Source organism: Somniosus microcephalus, chromosome 6 (assembly GCF_052327205.1).
Source record: "Somniosus microcephalus isolate GS21.2 chromosome 6, FLI_Smic_1.0, whole genome shotgun sequence".
Taxonomy (NCBI): Eukaryota; Metazoa; Chordata; class Chondrichthyes; order Squaliformes; family Somniosidae; genus Somniosus; species Somniosus microcephalus.
This window is the reverse complement of record NC_140992.1, coordinates 48,840,650-48,845,933: the sequence shown is the minus strand read 5'-3', so window position 1 is coordinate 48,845,933 and position 5,284 is coordinate 48,840,650.

Genomic DNA, 5,284 nt, shown 5'->3' with positions numbered 1-5,284 from the left:
CATCTGCAAACTTGGATATACGACACTCTATTCCTTCATTCAAGTCAGTGTGTAAATATGGTGAAAAGTTGAGGCCCCAGTACAGATCCCTATTCCATTTCTTCATCAGTTGTTATATGATATATCAATCTGTTGATAATTTAGGATGTGGAAGATAGTGCATTTGTGAACCAGCAGGAGGATACTGATATGCAGATTAAGCTGGCAATGTATAAAATGTTTGTCTGACGAGTTCTCCTTCATGCTTTGGAACACCCAGGCAATGGAAGGTCTTCTTCTGGTCCATATGTGAAATCTAAGATCAAGTTGCAGGCTTTATTTGTTGGAAAAATAGCTGTAAGGAAGGAGGCTCCAGCCTACACTGGCATGTTGTTCAGATGGATGAGCTGCACAGCAGGCATTAAAAGTCTGGATTAAGCAGTTGAGGACTTAAATTATGTATGCAGCATTCGACTTGGATGGCAGGAATATCATATGCAGTCCTATTTAGGCTCTTCCACAATGTTGATGGCAGATTTAGGTGTGTCACTGATGTGGAAACTCTAAGGTTTGGCACAATAGTGGTTGGAAGGCGCAGCTGGAAGCTGAGTATGAGACCACATTCTTATAGATCCAGCATTTGATTCCTAGCATGACTGGGTTCCTGTGAGGTAAGCAGCTGCTGCTGAAGCCCTTCACCTCCAACTGGTGGAGCTATCATTCTGTGGGATATGGTGCGTGTCTGTGCTGCAGTCAGAAATAGTAGTGGCAATGCACTTACACATTTTATGGGGAAAAGTACTTTGGAAGTGTAGTCACTGTTGTAATGTTGGGAGACATTACACAGCAGCCAGTTCAAACACAAGAACTCACAAACAACAATGAGATAAATGACCAGAGAATATGTTTTAGTGATGTTGGTTGAAGGATAAATAATGGCCAGGACACCAGGAGAACTCCCCAGCTCTTTTTCAAATAGGGCCATGGGATCTTGTACGTCTACCAGGGCCTCGGTTTAACCTCTCATCCAAAGGACAGCACCTCCAATAGTGCTGCACTCCCTCACTACTGCAGTGAAGTGTTAGCCTAGATTATGTGCTCAAGTCTCCGGAGTGGGATTTGAACCCACAATCTTCTGACTCAGAGGTGAGAGTGTACCACTGAGCCAAGGCTGACACCTTAGAAGCAGGGAGAACTGAATGCCCAGGACACCAGGAGAACTTCCTGTTGCTCTTAGAACAGTACCATAGGCTCTTTAACTTTTGTCTGAGCCACTGGAACAAGCAGCGGCCTCACTTTAAAATCTTATCCAAAGGATGGCATTTGTGACCATACAGTACTCCCTCAGTACTACACTTAATGTCAGCCGAGATCTTATGCACAAGTCCTGGAGTGGCACAAAACTTGGAAGTATAGTGAACAGTGAGGAGGAGAGTGATAGACTTCAGAAAGACATAGGCGGACATGTGGCAGATGAAATTTAATGCAGAAAAGTGCAAAGTGTGGAAATTATGATGAACCTGTATAAAACACTGGTTCGGCCCAACTGGAGTACTGTGTCCAATTCTGGGCACCACACTTTAGGAAGGATGTAAAGGCCTGAGAGAAGGTGCAGAAAAGATTTACGAGAATGATTCCAGGAATGAGGGACTTCAGTTATGTTGATAGACTAGAGAAGCTGGGGTTGTTCTCCTTGGAGCAGAGAAGATTTGAGGAGATTTGATAAGAGGTGTTCAAAATCATGAGGGGTCTGGACAGATAGAGAGAAACCGTTCCCATTAAAAAAAAAAATTGTTTTTGGGCTGTGGGCAGTGCTGGCAAGGCCAGCATTTATTGCCCATCCCTAATTGCCCTTGCGAAGGTGGTGGTGAGCTGCCTTCTTGAACTGCTGCAGTCCGTGTGGTGAATTTACTCCCACAGTGCTGATAGGGAGTTCTGGGATTTTGACCCAGCGACGATGAAGGATCGGCGATATATTTCCAAGTCAGGATGGTGTGTGACTTGGAGGGGGATTTGGAGGTGGTGGTGTTCCCATGCGCCTGCTGCCCTTGTCCTTCTAGGTGGAAGAGGTGCTGTCGAAGAAGCCTTGGTGAGTTGCTGCAGTGCATCTTGCAGATAGTACACACTACAGCCACGGTACGCCGGTGGTGAAGGCAGTGAATGTTTAAGGTGGTGGATGGGGTGCTAATCAAGCGGCTACTTTGTCCTGGATGGTGTCGAGCTTCTTCAGTGTTGTTGGAGCTGCACTCATCCAAGCAAGTGGAAAGTATTCCATCACACTCCTTACTTGTGCCTTGTAGATGGTGGAAAGGCTTTAGGGAGTCAGATGAGACACTCGCCACAGAATACCTAGCCTCTTGACCTGCTCTTGTTGCCACAGTAATTATGTGGCTGGTCCAGTTAAGTTTATGGTCAATGGTGACCCCTAGGATGTTGATGGTGGGGGATTTGGCAATGGTAATGCCATTGAATGTCAAGGGGTGGCAGTTAGATTCTCACTTGTTGGAGATAGTCATTGCCTGGCACTTCTGTGGCGCAAATGTTACCCTACCACTTATAAGCCCAAGCCTGAACGTCATCCAGCTCTTGCTGCATGCGAGCATGGACTGCTTCATTATCTGAAGAGTTGTGAATGGCACTGAACAGTGTGGTCATCAGCAAACATCCTCATTTCTGACCTTATGTTGGAGGAAAAGTCACTGATGAAGCAGCTGAAGATGGTTGGGCCTAGGACACTGCCCTGAGAACTGCTGCAGTGATGTCCTGGGGCTGTGATGATTGACCTTCAACCACCACAACCATCTTCCTTTGTGCTAGGTATGACTCCAGCCAGTGGAGAGTTCCCCCCCCCCCCCGATTCCCATTGACTTCAGTTTGACGAGGGCTCCTTGATGCCACACCCGGTCAAATGCTGCCTTGATGTCAAGGGCAGTCACTCTCACCTCTGGAATTCAGCTCCTTTTTCCATGTTTGGACCAAGGCTGTAACGAGGTCAGGAGCCAAGTGGTCTTGGCAGAACCCAAACTGGGCATCAGTGAGCAGGTGCCGCTTGATAGCACTGTCGATGACACCTTCCATCATTTTGCTGATGATTGAGTAGACTGATGGGGTGGTGATTGGCCAGATTGGATATGTCCTGCCTTTTGTAGACAGGATATACCTAGGCAGTTTTCAACATTGTTGGATAGATGCCAGTGTTGCAGCTGTACTGGCAGAAGTGTCAAAAACCAGAGGACACAGATTTAAGGCGATTGGCAAAAGAAGCAAAGGCGATGTAAGAAAAACTTTTTTTTACACAGCGAGTGGTTAGGATCTGGAATGCACTGCCCAAAAGGGTGATGGAGGCAGACTCAATCTTATCTTTCACAAGGGGAGTTGGATAAGTATCTGAAGGAAAAAAATTTGCACGGCTACAGGGAAAGGGCAGGGGAGTGGGACTAGCGGCGAGTCAGCACAGGCTTGACGGGCCGAATGGCCTTCTTCCGTGCTGTAACCATTCAATGATTCTATGGGCTTTAACCTTAACTCGGAGGCGAGTACTAGCAATTGAGTTGAACTGACACACAAATTCCCAATACACTCCAAATGAGAACTAAAAATACAAGTAATCTGCATGGATTGGCTGCAATAGGAATTCTCTCACATTATAGCAATCTTTTGACATTTCCTCTACCTTGGGGTGGGGTGTTAATGTCTAGGTGTCAAGCTATTAATGGGACCTGAAGTTGTAGACTAGGTGATTGAGACACTTCCCTCCTACCAGTGTGCTGTGCTGGTAAGCTGCATGGTTTTTAATTGGTTAAACTTCAGCAGTACCCCTGTGCACACGTGGGAGTTCCTAAGCCTTGACTGTTACCAACCTTCTCTGTAATTATGCAAGTGGGGTGCGTCTCAGGGAATGTACATTCTATATCAGGGAAACAAACTTAACTTGTGGATTTCCCAGTAGCATGGTCTGGAGACTTTTAAAAGTGGTTATTTTTGTGAAAAATCAGATAGCTGGCTGACAAAAATAAAGGCAGCCTGAATTGCTCAGTAAATTTGAAGAAACTGGTTTAATCTAATGAGAATTCACTTTTCTAGTTGTTAATATGACTTGCAATTCATCCATTTTATAATTAATTTAGTGTTTTCTTCAGATTATAGATTTCATTCATTATCAGAAGTTAAAATGCCAATTGTTTTTTCTGGAATGGTTGATATTGGAGGATGGGATGCTAGGACAGGGAAGGCCCCCATCAAAAACAGTGGTGGAAGCAGAATTCATAATAGTATTCAAAAGAGAAGTGGATAAATATTTAGAAAAACAAATTTAAAAGGGTATAGGGAAAGAGCGGGGAATGGAATTAAGTGGATAGCCTTTTCACAGAGCCGACATAGGTACAATAGCCTCCTTTTGTGCTGTAAAATTCCATGAAAACCAAGCCTGAAAATCTTGGAACAGCATTTCATTCCCCCCACTGATGCTTTATCTGTTATGGGAATTAAAGAGCCATCAACTGGTTACTGTGAAACTGTACCCTATTAAAGAATCAACACTTTCAGAAGAGGGGAAAATAGGTGGCAAAGTCATTTGTTTACAATATGCTTTTCAGAGGAATAGGCAAAGGAATATTCTTGTGAAAAAAAGCTAGTTCACAATTTCTCTTTACCTACCACCCCCCCCCCCCCCCACATTATGAAGCTAATAACTCATTAGGGTATGGCTCAAGTGCAGCAAAACACTGATACCTTGTTCGAATGGTTATTTTTCCCCAAACATGAGCTAGACAGTGTTGGTTCCTAATTAATTGGGGGGTGGGGAGAGGGAGGAGGGATGTATCCATCAGCCCAACCCTGCTCTTGCCCATTATATATTCACTTTCCAGCAGAGGTTAGCAATGAAGAGCAGGAACAATGTCCATTTTTTCCCTTGCTTATCCTAGGTTATTGAGGCCATTCCTCATTTCACTGCAAGGTTAAAATGAAGGATGTACAGAATCCTTGTTAAAAATGGACACAGACAGGAGCAATGTAGTTAGTCTTGACACAAAACTATATGGCTGACAAAATGAGAGATTAAGAACATTCAAAAATATGTGGACCAATTAATTTGAAAGCTGAAGAAATAATAATAGGTTTTACGGTGGATAAATTTAAGGCAATGCACATTGGAAGAAGAAATAATATAAAATGTTAATTAGCAAATGTGTAAAAGGAAAAGAATTTGGTTGCAATTTATTATTCATTGAAATTTTCCAGTCAATGTATAGCTGTTATCAACATAGCTAATTAAATACTAGGATGTGTCTCAAGGGCATTTGAG